Source organism: Erinaceus europaeus, chromosome 5 (genome assembly GCF_950295315.1).
Source record: "Erinaceus europaeus chromosome 5, mEriEur2.1, whole genome shotgun sequence".
In the NCBI taxonomy this organism is placed as follows: Eukaryota; Metazoa; Chordata; class Mammalia; order Eulipotyphla; family Erinaceidae; genus Erinaceus; species Erinaceus europaeus.
In genome coordinates this window covers 36,081,699-36,099,752 of record NC_080166.1, presented here as the reverse complement: position 1 = coordinate 36,099,752, position 18,054 = coordinate 36,081,699, and the positions used below count along the sequence as shown (strand labels likewise).

The 18,054-nt window shown below is 42.3% G+C and overlaps 1 protein-coding gene and 1 non-coding gene across 2 annotated transcripts in view; one reads left to right on the top strand and one right to left on the bottom strand.

The window, feature by feature from the left end:
* Positions 1 to 18,054, bottom strand: part of LOC107523617 (Bardet-Biedl syndrome 10 protein-like) — a 586,797-nt gene that overhangs the window by 155,042 nt on the left and 413,701 nt on the right. The gene's annotated exons all lie outside the window — the stretch shown is intronic.
* Positions 15,545 to 15,617, top strand: TRNAK-CUU (transfer RNA lysine (anticodon CUU)). The gene has a single exon. It is a non-coding gene; the product is annotated as a tRNA-Lys (tRNA).

The following is an 18,054-nucleotide window of genomic DNA, read 5'->3' as shown; positions in this document are numbered from 1 at the left end:
AGATGAAGTGTTGGGGGGTACTCTCTGCAGACTCTTGCGTACTTCTGCTTTCAGGTAAATATTTTTCCCTGGTTTATGGACATGTGTGAACATATGCTCTATCTCAGGGGACCTGGTCTATATCTAGGATTGGGGAATTTATTGGGGGAGTGGAACACCTGGAATGGAATTAGAGAATACTATGAAAGGCAAGGAAAGGTCTCACCTGAGAGATGAAACTGAAGGGTTGTCATTCCACTCCTGAAGTCTCTGGACACAGTCTGAAGTGAAACATGCTGGGGTGGCACTCGGTGCATTGACTAGGTTGCAATCGGCAGATGAAATATTATTTGATATGAATTGAGAGATCCATGCAGGAAACTGGGACCCACCCTAAGGTTCCAGGACTGGGGAAAATATGGCTCTATAGTGGAAATGTGAGGTCCCTGCCGTCTTAGGGTTCAAGAAGACAATGGATAGTTATAGTTATCACATTATTTGGTAATTGGGTTAACTTTGTAAAGTCCCTTTGTTAGGGTTTGCTGTATAATACCCAGCATCTTGTATATAGTGGTGCCACCAGTTGCTTCTGTTCTCCCTGGTCTAGGCTTTTGAGAGAATCTACATATCAAAGACTCAGCCTATGTACTAAAAAAAACTCAGTTTGTGTTTTAAAAAATTCTAGACATATGATCAGTTTTCCCCTCTCATATTAATTGAATAGTGGTTTATATGACTACACTTTACTAGGAGTGGACATAAACAGTGGGGCACCTGAGAACAGTGTTGTAAGACAGTGTTCCTCTACCTTGGCCCATCCTCTCAAGTAGTGCTATCAGTGGGAACAAGTCATTATTGGTACTGTAAATGCCACTAAATGTGATTTGTTGGGTCTTTCACTTTGATAATTATGGATGTAAATACCTGCTATAAAATTGGACTTCATCTAATTATCCCTAAGATAACTTGTGGCTGTCTTTAGCAGCCCTAGGTCACAGACTTTTTATTGAGTAGAAGAATTTACATAAAGAGACTGAGGAGAAAATGCCCCAAATAGGGAAATTAATTTTGAAAAACTCTATATTGAAATTGATAGTGCAAATGTGAAGACCAAAAGCCCTCATATAGATTCCAGAATAAAAGAAATATGGATTGGGTTGGCAAAGTAGCTCACAGGAATAGTGCACTACTGTGGCCTATGTGCCACTCAGGTTTTGCATTGTGATAGTTACAGATCAATGTTAAGGCTTTTTAAAGAAAAAAAGGAAAACGAAGTACTCATCACACAAAGCATGCAATAAAAAAATAAAAAGAATTTTGTTAAGAGCATTCTATCAAAAGAAATTTAAAAAATGCTTGAGACACATGTAGCTTGTACTCAGCATATAATGATTATTTTATATCTATTTAGTGACGGCAAATAAAATGCAATCTTAATTCTGTAATATATAAATATCTCATAATACAAAGATGAGTAAAAAGTGTACCAAAAAAAGGAAAAAGATAGAAGTTTCCAAATTTAAGCCTACATGATGTGAAATGGAATATGAACTGGATGAGCCTAGGAACAGATAAAAGTTCATGGAAGATAGACTTACTGATTTTGAAGACAAATCGCTGATAAATCAGATAGGTAGATAGATAGACAGACAGACAGGCAGGGGCATCTTGCTGAGGTGTATGAGGTGAAAGTTTGAACTACATTGTATGGCAGTCTGAGTTCAAACTTATCACTGCTATTTTTTTCACTAAGAATTTGAATAGGTTGCTGTAACTCTTTATCTGATTTTCCTTTTTCTATGAAATGGAACCAATAATACATCCCTTACATTTTTTTTAAAAAAAACACACATTTAGTTTATTCATTTAACTATCTCTAAATATGAGATGGTTAAATAAATAAACTGCTTATCTCTAGCATATAGTGGTTTGGGGCATTGAACTTGAGACTTTGAAGCCTCAGGCATGACAGTCCCTTTGCATAACCATTATGCTATCTAACCTATCCCACACTTTTTGTCTTTCACAATTACACCACTTGATCTGCCTAAATTACTTAAAACTGTTCAGAATTGCTAAGCACTTAGTAAATGACAATGTGTTTATTTTTCTTTTTTCTTTTTCTAAGTCTCAGCATGATCCATCTCTATTTGGCTTTAAACCCAAACAAAAGTTTTACCACTTGTTATATGTTTTCTAGAAATCTTAATACAATTTAAACTTTTTAAAATTACTGTAAGTTTCTTTAGTTCACCTACTTTAAGGTAGTGGAACTTCTGCACATGACCACACCACAGCAGAGAACTTTCCAGACCCTGTGTCAATGTGACAGCTCTCTTGCATTGTAAAAGTTTGCCCAGGCAGGGTACCATTGATGGTTACTTTATAATTTTTCTCATTGGAAAAAAAAATCCATTGCATAAGCAGAAAGCATTGAAAAATATACACAATTGTTCTATGAAACTATGCCATTTATCATTTTTGACAAAGGTATATATGAAAAAGTAATAATAATCCCACATAGACTTTTGCCCTGTCTTACTGCAGAAAAAAAAAATCATTCTGAAAGCCAAGGGAAGAGTGGGAGGGAATGGAGGAAAGGGAGGGCAGGACAAACATAATGTTAATCGGAGTGTACTTTTTCTTAGTTGAATTTAATTATGGTAAATTATAAGCATCATGCACAGTGGGTGTAAAGTATAATTTTGTTTTTATGACTGATTAAGTGAATATACTTTTTACTATTTCCCATTGGAAGTTGAGATAGAAACAAATAAGAGCTAAATTAATTAAACATTTTACACTAAATGCACTGTGTTTGAATGTGAAGATATTGAGGCAATTCTCACACAACCAGCCCCAAATGCAAAAAGAGTATCTGGGGGAAAGTTCATACAAAATCTATGAATATATAAGTGAATTTGGAGCTTGAAGTATAAAAGAAAAAATACAATAAAAAAGGAAAAGTGGCAAATTGAAAAGAAGATTGCAGAAAATATTAAGAAAAATATTAGGACATTTTTCAAGCATGGGAGGAACAAAAGGTCAGTGGCAGAGAGAGTAGAGTTTTCAGAGCAATTTACTGACTCAAAAGACAGGTATTGCTAAAGCAAAAATCAAATGAGTTCATTGCCTTCCTGTTTTCACAGAGGGCTTAGGGAAAACAATCAGAAATAGATATAAATCTCAGAAGAATAAGAAAGGGGGGACAAAAAGGAAGGTTATCCTGTGCAGAAACAAGTGCCTAAAAATAAGAATATTTTGTAAAAAGGAACAAAACTGTGCCTTCATCCTTAGCAGATGTATTATTTCATAGGTTAGTAGGGAAATATAGAAGGAATTTTTAAAGATAAAAAGTACAGTCCCTTTTCCTAAATTTGTGAGGCAAGTGATGAGTATTCAGACAGCCATGGATAAAAGTAGGATCTCTACTGGGATTCCATTTCCATGAAAGACAACAGCATTCAGAAATGGTTTCTGTAAGGTTACAAAAATTCATATGAAAATGAATGAAGAGGAAGGCAATAAGACTTAGGCCTGAGGTTACCATCACTACTGTTATACAAGAAAATCTGCATCTGTTGAAGAGCCTAGGCAAAACAGAAAATTAAATTAAAAAAAAATATATATATATATAGTCACACAGAAGCACTTTCACTCAAAGAACTGATGCTGGAATAATTGTATCTTGTTAGGTCATGGCCTTTGGGCCCATGGCACAGTTTCTTGGATCTCTAACCTGATCATTTAAGTGTACAACTAGTCTTCGATATTAAATACTTAGAAGTGGTTTCATAGCACATCTAGATAGAGGGCAAGGAAGCCAAAAATAATTTCACTGATACTGTTTTGGGAGCAAGGAAAATAAATAAACATGATGGGAATATTAACCTTGTACAAGGCTTGCAAAAACTATAACTAAAAGAAACAAGAATAGAGCTACTCCTGGTGCAGGAAAAAGTCATACTTTTAAAGAAGTTGTATGGAGAGAAGCAGAAGAATTCTTTAGAGTCTCAGGGATGATTTGTGTATAACTGGCATAGCCAGGAAGAACTTCAAATGTTTTCTTCCCAGAGTCTATATCTTTGGAAAGCATAGAGAGATGATGTGATGGTTAATTGTGTTAAACCAGATTGTCTGGACCTTGTGGGCATATGTTTGGTCAAACATTATTCTCCTAGATTTCTAAAATGTTTTTTGGATGAGATCAGCATTTGAATAGTTGAACTCCAGTATAACAGACTACTCTTCATTATGTTGGCAGTCCTCATGCAATCAGGTGATGGCCTTAATATAACAAGGACATAGCACTCCTGAGCAACTATTTTTGAATCATTTCATAAATATCTGAATCTTGAGCTTATATTCCTACTCCATCTGATTTTGGTCTCATTAAGGCATCCACAATAAAATGAATCAGTTCCTTAAGATGAATTTCATTATCATGATAGATAATTGATAAGTAGGTAGATAGCTATTTTGTCATTACCTCTCAATATAAATAAGATCAGACAAATGCTATATATTAGCATACATCTTAATTTCTTTTTAAAATGTTTTTTATATTTATTTTCCCTTTTGTTGCCCTTTTTGTTGCCGTTATTGATGTCATTGTTGTTGGATGGGACAGAGAGAAATGGAGAGAGGAGGGAAAGACAGGGGGAGAGAAAGACAGACACTTGCAGACCTGCTTCACCACCTGTGTAAGGTGGAGCCAGGGGTTGGAACCTGGTTCTTACACTGGTCCTTGGACTCGGTGCCACGTGTGCTTAACCTGCTGTGATACCGTCCAACTCACCTTAATTTACATTTATAAGCCTGATCTTGTGAACAGTTATGACCCATTTGTAAATTATGTAGCTCATTTACTCCAAAGCCCACTCTATTTACTACTTGACCTGAGAATGAGATTGTCTCTAAAACCACAGGTAATTTTAGTAACATCTTGAAGCATGAAAGTCTAAAAAGACAGCATATCCAAAAAAAATGACAGCATATCCAAAAGAAATAGTAGATTTCAATTTAATTTCAGGGTGTCAATTTCAAAGTGACAAGAATTCAGAGAAAGAAACCAAAGAGACCATGCCATGAAAGAGAATCCAGAGTCCATAAGAGGATGTATGAAATATTAGCACTTTGTTCTTCAAATAGTAAGCTTCAGCCCAAAGCCCTGTTTGTATAGCTCAATAGTCTGTTTGATCTTAAATTGATCTGCTTTGACATTTTTTTCTCAGAAAGATTTTGGAGATAGATGGAATGGATCCTTCGGATACTTCTAGAACAATCCCTCTAAAACAACATAATCAGATCTATTCTGGGTGCTTTTGTTTGGGAGCTACATCTACTTGAACTGAAATGACACTGGAGTTTCACAGCTCCAGGCTGACTTTTCAGGTGGTGAGACCACAGCACCAAACCATCTACCATGTAGGGAGGCCAGGCTTGAACCTGGTGTGCATATATAGCAAACCAGGTGCACTGTCCAGATGAGTTATATTGCTGATCTGAGATTAGCATTTTTATTAAGTTAACATTTTTTAAAAGATATTTTGCTAAGATTTGAAGGAAATATTTGGCATCAGGTTTTTTATAAGGTAGTACTTATAAGCAGTATAATCATAGAAAAATGCTCTTTCAAAGAAGTATTACTAATTTAGGTAAATAAAACTAGGTTAAGATAAAGAAAAAATGTACAGGGATGGAATGAATAAAACTTAAATGTCATACAAGAACTAAAAGAAAACATAATTTTTATTTTTTGGCCAAATTAAAAAAGTAATAAATCATGCCGGGGGCGTAAGTCATGCCAAATATTTATCATCATATCTACAATAAATGCTTAAATTAGTGTGAAAAAGGAGCCTGTAGTGGTGTACCCATTTGAGTATTATACACATTACTATGCACAAGGATCTGGGTTTAAGCTCCCCCCTCCTTCCTCTGCTCCCAGCCTACAGGGGGACACTTTCACAAGTTATGAAACAGGTCTGCAGATGTATATTTATCTCCTTTCTATTTCTCTAGTCCCAGTAATAACCATGATGACAATTAAACAAAATAAAAAGTTAGAAAAAAATTGAAATATGCTGAGAAATTTTGTGTATTTACTAATGAGACTTGGTACCATCATTCTAGCAATAAACACAGGAAGGAATAGAGTGACACTAAAGAAAATAGAATTTAAATTGACTGTATATGGTATGGTGGGACATTTATTTTTTAAAACTTCAATAAGGATTACTATATTGAGGGTCAGAGAGATAGCTTAGCAGATATGACACCTCCATTGCACTGTGTGCCACATAGGTCCAAGTTCAGCAGCACATGGGAGACAGCAGTGAAGGAACCTTCGGTCTGTGGTGTCTAGCCCTGACTCTGTCTCTCTCTTTCTCTACGAGTAAAAAAACAGTGTTTTGAAGCAGAGATATCATCTATATGTGAAGTCCCAATCCCCTCATTCCCCCCACCCCAATAAAGGAATATAAAATATATACACATAATAGAATACCACTCAGCTATGAAAAGTTGATTTGTATATCTTTCTTCTCTCTCCCCCTTCCCACTTCTCTCTCTCTCCATCTCTCTCTCTCTCTCTATATATATATGTGTGTGTGTATATATATATACATATATATATATACTTTATATATTGTTAGATACATGGGTTGTTTCCATCTTTTTTTTTTTTGCCTCCAGGGTTATCACTGGGACTCAGTGCGTACACTATGAATCCACTGCTCCTGGAGGCTTCTTTTTTTTCCTTTTGTTGCCCTTGTTGTTTGTTGTCATTATTATTGTTGTTGTTATTGCTGTCTGATAGGACAGAGAGAAATCGAGAGGACCAATATAAGTAGGTCACTTATGTATACAGAATAGAATACTGCTAAATTATAAAAAAAGTGGAAATTATGCCCTTTGTAACAGTAAGACTACCCCCAAATATTGAGCTTAGTGAAAAATATCAGAGAAAGATAATATATATCATAGAAAAAAGATGAAATTTAATATGACTAGACCAGAAGAAAAATTAGACAATTGTATATTACATAAAAGAGATAATTACATGCTGATGGATATAATTGGGATTTTAGAGGTGGACACAATGCAGTCTATCAACATGTTGATATATAATGATACCTATCAGAAACTATTGTTATATTACAATGTTACATCAGTAAAGAGGAAGTAAAAATATTATCATTTTATTTGCCTGTGCTATAAATCAACCACTCCTGGAAGCTTTTTTTTTTTTTTTTTTTTTTTTACTAATTGTCTTTAATAGATAGAAATTGGGAGAGGATGGGGAGCTAGAGAGAGAGAAAGATAGTCACCTTTTCTTTTTTTTTTCTTTTTTCCCCTGCCTGGCTATCCTGTTGGATGCCTGTTTCTCAATGAAAAAGGGTAAAAAATCTTTTTTCGAGGGAACAGGACCAAAATGCATACAGGTAGACTGTGTGGAGGGTGGATGGGAAGGAGCTGCTGCCCTGGCTCCAGAGTCCAAGCTGCTGTTCCAGGTGCTCTGTGAAACCAGAGATCCCCCTGTGTCGTCTCATGACGCTATTTCCAGGACTGATCCTTAGGATAATGAGGATTCAAAAGCAGGCATGTCATATGGCTGTAAAAAGTAAATCCAGGGAGGTTGGGCAGTATGTCAGAGGGTTAAGCTCTTGTGGAATGAAATGAGGGGACAGGTGGAAGGATCAGAGGTCTGGCCCCCAGACCCCTACCAGCAGGGGAGTCACTTTACAGGGGGTAAAGCAGATCTTTAGGGGGGGGTCTATCTTTCTCCCCCACTCTGTATTTCCCCTCCTCTCTCCTTTTCTCTCTGTCCTATGCAAGGAAAGTAAGGACAAAAACAATAATAATAATAACAATAATAAAGTAACAAGGGCAACAAAAAGGGAACAAAAGGTCTGCAAGAGCAGTAGATTGTGTAGGCATCAAGCACTGGCCATAATCCTGGAGGCAATACAGAAAGAAAGAAAAAGAAAGAAAGAAAAGAAAGAAAGAAAGAAAGAAAGAAAGAAAGAAAGAAACTGATAGAGAAAAGAATACAGGTAATATACATGTATATGTGCGTCGGTGTTTCCACTAAGTACATGTAAATGCACTTTTATTTATCTAGTAAAGCAGATCTGCAGGGGTCTACCTTTCTCTACCCCATCTGTCTTTCCCCTCCTCTCTCCCTTTCTATCTGTCATATGCAACAAGAGTAACAACAACAATAATAAAAATAATAACCATAACAAAGTTCAGGCAACAAGGGCAGCAAAAGGAGACAGAGTGGTCTGCAGTAGCAGTGGATTTGTGGTGCAGGCTATAGCCCTGACAATAACCCTGGAGGCAATAAATGGATAAATAAATTACATAAACAAATTAAGACTACATGAGGAAAAATACAGGTAATATACATGTATATTATGTGCCTGTGTGTTTCTACTGAGTAAAATGTAAATGCACTTTATATATTTAGTGAAGCAGATCTTCATGGGCCTGTCTTTCTCTCCCCCATCCTTCTTTCCCATCCCCTCTCCATTTATCTCTGTCCTCTGCAAAACAGTAACAATCACAACAATAATAACAACAATATTAACCACAGTTATCAAGCAACAAGGGCAGTAAAAGGGGAAAAATGGTCTGCAGGAACAGTGGATTCGTGGTACAGACACTGAGCTGTGGCAATAACCCCTTGAGGCAATCAATCAATAAATGAATAAATAATACAGGTAATAGACATGTATATGTCCCTGTGTGTTTCCACTGAGTACATGTAAATGCACTCTTAATTATTCATTCACTAATTTATTAATTTATTTCTTACCGAGCCAAAGAATTTTTTTTCATTGCTATAAAATGTCACAGGTGGTGCTAAAACTGGTTAAGCACCCAAGTTACAGTGCACAAGGACCTGGGTTCTAGACCCTGGTCCACAGTGCAGGGGAAAATCTTGACAAGTGGTGCAGAAGTGCTGCAGGTGTCTCCCTGTTTTTCGAACTCTCTCTCCCTCCCTTCCCATTCAATTACTGACTATTTATTCCAATAAATTAATCAATAATAATAGAAATAAGAAAAAACAAATGAAAATGAAATATCCAGAAAGCCAAAGACACTGTGTATTTATATAACCAAGCTTTTTATATTTATTTATTGAATTAGTTAGTTATTGAGGAATTAATGTTTTACATTCCACAGCACACTAGAACTCCAGTAGTCTGAAGTACCCCTAGATGGCTCTCTGCCTCTACAAAACCAATGCATAGACACAGGCATCCATCCATCCATCAATCCATCCATCTCTTACCTAGCCAAGAGAATTTCATTTCATTGCTAAAAAAATGTCACCTCAAGGGTACCAGGTGGTGCCATACCTGGTTAAGCACTCATGTTACAGTGCACGAGGACCTGGGTTCAAGACCCTGGTCCCCACCTGCAGCGGGAAATCTTTAAAAGTGGTGTAGGAGTGCTGCAGGTATCTCTCTGTTTCTCAAACCCTCTATCCCTCCCTTCCCTCTCAATTCCTGACTCTTTATTCCAATCAATAAATCAAGACAACAGAAAGTAAAAAAAAAAAAAAGACAGAAAGGGAAATGAAATATCCCAATGATTCAAGGGGCTATTCAGGACTGTGCATCCCCTGTTAAGATCCTCACAGCATACCATATCCAGAAAGGAAAAGACACCGTGTATTTTTTAAAACCAGTTTATATATTTATTTATTTATAAATTTATTTATTTATTCATTGAGGAATTAATGTTTTACATTCAACAGCACACTAGGGCTCTAACGCCAGTGGTCTCAAGTACACCTAGATGAGTCTCTGCGTATACAAAACCAATGCATTGACCTGTGCATCCATCCATCCATCCATCCATCCATCCATCCATCCATCCATCCATCCAGCAGTCAACCAAGCTAAGTACAAAAGGAAATACATCCTTGAATGATGAAGACAATCAACCCTGCACAGGTAGGTTGCAAAGTGGCCAGTTCAGCTGAATAGGGCAGAGGGGCTGACCAGGGAATGTGTTGGGGGGTGTGGGTGTGGGTGTGGGTGGGGTGAGCCAGTGACCCTGTGAGCTGGGTCATGTCAGGGGTGGGGGGAGCGAAGGGGGTGCGGGCCGACGTTACTGGAGAAATGTCACATGTGTTGGAGCTCCTGAGCAGGGCACCCGGAATAGAGGACATTCAAGAGGAGAGAAGCAAAGAGGAGAGGAGAGGAGAGGAGAGGGGAGGGGAGGGGAGGGGAGGGGAGGGGAGGGGAGGGGAGGGGAGGGGAGGGGAGGGGAGGGGAGGGGAGGGGAGGGGAGGGGAGGGGAGGGGAGGGGAGGGGAGGGGAGAGGAGAGGAGAGGAGAGGAGAGGAGAGGAGAGGAGAGGAGAGGAGAGGAGAGGAGAGGAGAGGAGAGGAGAGGAGAGGAGAGGAGAGGAACTGAGAAACGCACCTGAACAGAAATAGCATAGAGACATCCAGGAAGGCAGGCAGGCATGCAGGCAACTCTGACCTGGGCTCCCTGGATCCCAGGCTCACCACCTCCTTTCCTCTCTTGGCTGCCAGCCCTGAGGTCCCTCCTCGGTCAGCGCTGTCCTCCCATCCTTCCATCCCTCTGAGCCAGGGCCCTGGGGTCTGGGCGCTGCCACCGGTCCTAGTGGCAGGGCAGTTGGGCTGCCCAGTGGCAGTGTGCCTAGCACAGAATTCCTGGGGGAGGACATCACAGAGGGCTCCTGCTGTTGCTAGGCCACAGGGACCCCACCCATCCAGTTGACCCCTAGGGAGGCAGTGGTGGTGGTGGCAGTGGCCATGACCACCAACCGAAGTTGGCCAGCCACCAGAGCCAGAGCCCCAGGCCAAAGCTGGTGGTGGCCAGCCACCAGAGCAAGAGCCCCAGGTCAAAGCAGGTACAGGTGGGCTGGGCCGAGGGGCTATGGGCTGAGTGCACTCTGGTGGTCAAGAGTCTTTTTCTCTTGGGGTAGGGGAGGGAGTTGAGTCTGTCCAATGTCCTGGGGCGCAAGAACTGCAAACAAACCATCTACAATGTAACATTTGGGTCTGAGGCCACCCTATCCCTTGTGGGCTTTGCAGGCCTATGACTAGGGAAAACACCCCAGTCTGAGCACAAGGTTTGGCTGGGCTAGTGGCTCCTGTGGACTAGGAGACAGACAAATAGCAGAGTCTTCAGGTTCAAAACCTGTTCTTCCCAGAACCTGGTTATTCATTAGGGTTAAACAAACAAAAAAAAAGGCTTTCTTTTTTTTTTTTTCTTCTTCCTCTCTGCCTGGGTATCCTGTCTGATGCCTCTTTCTCAGTGAAAAAAGGGGGGAAATCTTTTTTGGAAGGAAAATGACCAAAATGCAGGCAGGTGGACTCCGTGGAGGGTAGATGGAGGGTGGAGCCTGCCCTGGCTCTAGAGCCCCAGCTGCTGTTCCAGGTGCTCTCTGATACCAGAGATCCCCATGTGTCCTGTCATGACACTGTTTCCAGGACTGATCCTCAGGATAATGAGGATTCAATACAATGCAGGTCCTCTTTCTGTCAAAAGTAAATCCAGGGATGGTTGGTGGTATGTCAGAGGGTTATGCGCTTGTGGCGCTCCTGAAAGGAGGGGACAGGTGGAATGATCTGGGGTCTAGCCCCCAGAACCTCACCTGCAGGGGAGTCGCTTTACAGGGGGTGAAGCAGGACTTTAGGGGGTCTATCTTTCTCCCCCACTCTGTATTTCCCTTCCTCTCTCCTTTTCTCTCTATCTTATGCAAGGACAGTAACAACAACAACAATAATCATAATATCCACAACAGTGATCAATCAACAAGGGCAGCGAAAAGGGAACAAATGGTCTGCAGGAGCAGTGGATTCGTGGTGCAGGCACTGAGCTGTGGCAATAAACCCTTGAGGCAATCAATAAATAAATGCATAAATAATACAGGTAATAGACATGTATATGTCACTTCCTGTTTCCACTGAGTAAATGTAAATGCACTTTTACTTATTCATTCATTTATTTATTTATTTCTTACCTATCCAAGAGAATTTCATTTCATTGCTAAAAAAATGTCACCTCAAGGGTACCAGGTGGTGCCATACCTGGTTAAGCACTCATGTTACAGTGCACAAGGACCTGGGTTCAAGACCCTGGTCCCCACCTGCAGCGGGAAATCTTTACAAGTGGTGCAGGAGTGCTGCAGGTGTCTCTCTGTTTCTCAAACTCTCTATCCCTCCCGTCCCTCTCAATTCCTGACTCTTTATTCCAATCAATAAATCAAGACAATAGAAAGTAAAAAAAAAAAAAAAAGATAGAAAGAAAGAAAGGAAATGAAATATCCCAATAACTCAAGGGGCTATTCAGGACTGTGCTTTCCCTGTTAAGATCCTCACATCATACCATATCCAGAAAGGCAAAGACACCGTGTATTTTTTTAAACCAGTTTATTTATTTATTCATTGAGGAATTAATGTTTTACATTCAACAGCACACTAGGGCTCTGACGCCAACGGTATCAAGTACATCTAGATGGCTCTCTGCATCTACACAACCAATGCATTGACCCGTCCATCCATCCATCCATCCATCCATCCATCCATCCATCCATCCATCCAGCAGTCAACCAAGCTAAGTACAAAAGGAAATACATCCTTGAATGATGAAGACAATCAACCCTGCACAGGTAGGTTGCAAAGTGGCCAGTTCAGCTGAATAGGGCAGAGGGGCTGAACCAGGGAATGTGTTGGGGGGTGTGGGTGATGGTGGGGTGAGCCAGTGACCCTGTGAGCTGGGTCATGTCAGGGGTGTGGGGGGCGAAGGGGGTGCGGGCCGATGTTACTGGAGAAATGTCACAAGTGTTGGAACTCGTGAGCAGGGCACCCGGAATAGAGAACATTCAAGAGGAGAGAAGCAAAGAGTAGAGAAGCAAAGAAGAGAGGAGAGGAGAGGAGAGGAGAGGAGAGGAGAGGAGAGGAGAGGAGAGGAGAGGAGAGGAGAGGAGAGGAGAGGAGAGGAACTGAGAAACAACCTGGACAGAAATAGCATACAGACATCCAGGAAGGCAGGCAGGCATGCAGGCAACTCTGGCCTGAGCTCCCTGGATCCCAGGCTCACCTCCTCCTTTCCTCTCTTGGCTGGCAGCCCTGAGGTCCCTCCTCAGTCATCGCTGTCCTCCCATCCTTCCATCCCTCTGAGCCCGGGCTCTGGGGTCTGGGCGCTGCCACCAGTCCTAGTGGCAGGGCAGTTGGGCTGCCCAGTGGCAGTGTGCCTAGCACAGAATTCCTGGGGGAGGACATCACAGAGGGCTCCTGCTGTTGCTAGGCCACCGGGACCCCGCCTATCCAGTTGACCCCTAGGGAGGCAGTGGTGGTGGTGGCAGCGGCCATGACCCCCAGCAAAAGTTGGCCAGCCACCAGAGCCACCAGAGCCAGAGCCCCAGGCCAAAGCTGGTGGTGGCCAGCCACCAGAGCAAGAGCCCCAGGTCAAAGCAGGTACAGGTGGGCTGGGCTGAGGGGCTATGGGCTGAGTGCACTCTGGTGGTCAAGAGTCTTTTTCTCTTGGGGTAGGGGAGGGAGTTGAGTCTGTCCAATGTCCTGGGGAGCAAGAACTGCAAACAAACCATCTACAATGTAACATTTGGGTCTGAGGCCACCCAATCCCTCGTGCGCTGTGCTGGTCTATGACTGGTGAAAACACCCCAGTCTGAGTACAAGGTCCTGCTGGGCTAGTGGACTAGGAGACAGACAGATAGCAGAGTTTTCAGGTACAAAACCTGTTCTTCCCAGAAACTGGTCATTCATTAGGGTTAAACCAAAAAAAAGGCTTTTTTTTTTTTTTTTCCTCCCTGCCTGGCTATCCTGTCTGATGCCTGTTTCTCACTGAAAAAAGGGGAAAAATCTTTTTTGGAGGGAAAATGACCAAAATGCAGGCAGGTGGACTCTGTGGAGGGTGGATGGGAAGGCGTTCCTGCCCTGGCTCTAGAGCCCCATCTGCTGTACCAGGTACCCAGAATAGAGGACATTCAAGAGGAGATTAGCAAAGAGGAGAGGAGAGGAGAGGAGAGGAGAGGAGAGGAGAGGAGAGGAGAGGAGAGGAGAGGAGAGGAGAGGAGAGGAGAGGAGAGGAGAGGAGAGGAGAGGAGAGGAGAGGAGATGAGAGGAGAGGAGAGGAGAGGAGAGGAGGGGAGAGGAAAGGAACTGAGAAACGCAGCTGGACAGAGTCAGCATACAGACATCCAGGAAGGCAGGCAGGCAGCTCTGGCCTGGGCTCCCTGGATCCCAGGCGCACCTCCTCCTTTCCTCTTGGCTGCCAGCCCTGAGGTCCCTTGTTTGTCATTGCTGTCCTCCTGTCCTTCCTTCCCTCTGAGCCAGGGCCCTGGGGTCTGGGTGCTGCCGCCTGTCCTAGTGGCAGGGCAGTTGGGCTGCCCAGTGGCAGTGTGCCTAGCACAGAATTCCTGGGGGAGGACATCACAGAGGGCTTCTGCTGTTGCTAGGCCACCGGGACCCCGCCCAGCCAGTTGATCCCTAGGGAGGCAGTGGTGGTGGTGGCAGTGGCCATGACCCCCACCAGAAGTTGGCCAGCCACCAGAGCCAGAGCCCCAGGTCAAAGCAGGTAGGTACAGGTGGGCTGGGCCAAGGGGCTATGGGCTGAGTGCACTCTGGTTGTCAAGAGTCTTTTTCTCTTAGGGTAGGGGAGGGATTTGGGTCTTCAATGTCCTGGGGAGCCGGAACTGCAAAGAAACAATCTACAATGTAACTTTTGGGTCTTAGGTCTCCCAATCCCTAGTGTGCTGTGCAGGCCTATGACTGGTGAAAACACCCCAGTCTGAGCACAAGGTCTGGCTGTGCTAGTGGCTCCTCCTGTGGACTAGGAGACAGACAGATAGCAGACTTTTCAGGTTCAAAACCTGTTCTTCCCAGAACCTGGTCATTCATTAGGGTTAAACCCCCCCCCAAAAAAAAAGGCTTTCTTTTTTTTCTTTCTTTTTTTTTTTTCTTCTTCCTCCCTGCCTGGCTATCCTGTCTGATGCCTGTTTCTCACTGAAAACAGCAGAAAAATCTTTTTTGGAGGGAAAAGGACCAAAATGTAGGCAGGTGGACTCCGTGGAGGGTGGATGGTAAGGCGTTACTGCTGTTGTTAAATTTCGGACGGCTCTTGCCGGCCGGGCTGGCTTCCTTCACGGCGGGTAACAGACGCGGAGACAACGGCTGGGCAGGGAAGCTGTATTTCTTTATTTAGGAATAACGATTCATAAACTAAGACAAACTAATCACCAAACAGAACTCCGCTGTCTCTTTGCGGCAGCACAAGCACTCTCCCTTACTCTCGAACTCAGGAACCGTCTCTTACTCTGGAACTCAGGAACCCAGGAACTCTGTCTCTCTGGCCCTCTCTCTTACTCTGTAACCCTGAAACTCTCGAACTCAGGAACCCTCTCCCTTACTCTCGAACTCCGGAACTCTCTCTCTGGGTTCCTTGGGGCGGGGCCAAGCAGGCCCGCGAAATTAATAGGACTAATCCAATTCTCTTGGCGGGGGAGGGCTAGACGACAATTCCCCCTTTTCTTTTTAACTAAATGACGATAGTATAGCCCGGCTAGCTTAGTCGGTAGAGCATGAGACTCTTAATCTCAGGGTCGTGGGTTCGAGCCCCACGTTGGGCGCCATTTGTTGTTAAATTTCAGACGGCTCTTGCCGGCCGGGCTGGCTTCCTTCACGGCGGGTAACAGAGACGCGGAGACAACGGCTGGGCAGGGAAGCTGTATTTCTTTATTCAGGAACAACGATTCATAAACTAAGACAAACTAATCACCAAACAGAACTCTGCTGTCTCTTTGCGGCGGCACAAGCACTCTCCCTTACTCTCGAACTCAGGAACCGTCTCTTACTCTGGAACTCAGGAACCCAGGAACTCTGTCTCTCTGGCCCTCTCTCTTACTCTGTAACCCTGAAACTCTCGAACTCAGGAACCCTCTCCCTTACTCTCGAACTCCGGAACTCTCTCTCCGGGTTCCTTGGGGCAGGGCCAAGCAGGCCCGCGAAATTAATAGGACTAATCCAATTCTCTTAGCGGGGGAGGGCTAGACGACATACTGCCCTGGCTCTAGAGCCCCAGCTGCTGTTCCAGGTGCTCTCTGATACCAGAGATCCCCATGTGTCCTGTCATGACACTGTTTCCAGGACTGATCCTCAGAATAATAAGGATTCAAAACATGGCAGGTCCTATTTCTGTCAAAAGTAAATCCAGGGATGGTTGGCGGTATGTCAGAGGGTTATGCGCTTGTGGCGCTCCTGAAAGGAGGGGACAGGTGGAATGATCTGGGGTCTGGCCCCCAGAACCTCACCTGCAAGGGAGTCACTTTACAGGTGGTGAAGCAGGACTTTAGGGAGTCTATCTTTCTCCCACACTCTGTATTTCCCTTCCTCTCTCCTTTTCTCTCTATCTTATGCAAGGACAGTAACAACAACAACAATAATCATAATAACCACAACAGTGATCAAGCAACAAGGGCAGCGAAAAGGGAACAAATGGTCTGCAGGAGCAGTGGATTCGTGGTGCAGGCACTGAGCTGTGGCAACAAACCCTTGAGGCAATCAATAAATAAATGCATAAATAATACAGGTAATAGACATGTATATGTCACTTCCTGTTTCCACTGAGTAAATGTAAATGCACTTTACTAATTCATTCATTCATTTATTTATTCAAGGAGAATTTTAGGAGAATTGAATTCAAGGAGAATTGAACCTGAACCTTTCAACCCTCAGGCATGAGAGTCACTTTGCATAACTATTATGCTATCATCTATCCCCTCCCTTTAAATAAATGCTCATTTAACAGAGAAAAGAAAATCAAAGGCTTTGAGATATGTATAGATATATATTTTTAAAAACCATGCTACCATAAGATGATTAGATATTAAAATAGTATTTTAAAAATTCAGAGGTTAGAAGCTTTCATTGTTTATGATAATGTCAGTTATGCTGTGATAATAAAAAGTATACAATACAGGTGGTGGCACACCTGTTTGAATGCACATGTTACAGTGTCCAAGGACCCAGGTTTGAGTCCCCAAGCCCCACCTGCAGGGTAAAAGCTTCACAGGTGGTGAAGCAGGGCTGCACGTGTTTCTGTCTCTCTTTCTATCACCCCCTTCCCTCTCAATTTCTGGCTGTGTCTATCCAGTAAATAAAGATTTTTAAAAAATTTACAAATATATATATTTATAAGTACATATATTTGTATAGTGATATATAGATATAAATAGTAAACTAGAAAAGACATGAAGTATGTACCACTGAAAAAAATGGAGAAGGAAATAATATAGAGATAGATAGATAGTTATAGAACCAGTCCATATCAGTGACCTTAGGAGAACTACTGCAGTTTCCAGTGGAGAGGATGGGACATAGAATTCTTCCTGGCAGTGGGAAATATATGGAAATATATCCCTATTATCAGAAAAACTTATAAATAAATATTAAATCACTAATAATAACCAAAATTTTTTAATAAGTCATTGAAAACACACTGTATAAAAGAAGAATACAACACCTACTAAGAATATAATAGAGGGGAGTCTGGCATAGCACATTGGGTTAATTGCATGTGGCATAAAGTTCAAGGATCAGCATAAGCATCCTGGTTCAAGCCTTCAGCTCCCCACCTGCAGAGGCCTCGATTCATAAGCAGTGAAGCAGGTCTGCAAGTGTCTTTCTCTCCCCCTCTCTGTCTTCCCCTCCTCCCTCCAATTTGGTAGGACTTAGAAAGAGAAGGCAAGACCATAGGGAAAGAATGGGCAAATATATTTAAATGTAACATAATTATAGAAATAATAGTCACCCCACATCTGTGAACTTGAGAGAACTACTGCAGTTTCCAATGAAGGGGAGAGGGACACAGAACTCTGGTTGTGGTAATGGTGTGAAATTACACACCTACTACCTTATAATTTTGTAAATCAATATCAAATCACTAATAAAAAGCCTTGGAATTATGAGAAATAAAATAAGTTAAATGAAGAAAGACATATATTTTCACTTACAGTGATCTTGTCTCATTTTAGACACACAAAATCAGGATTCATTACTATTTGGCTT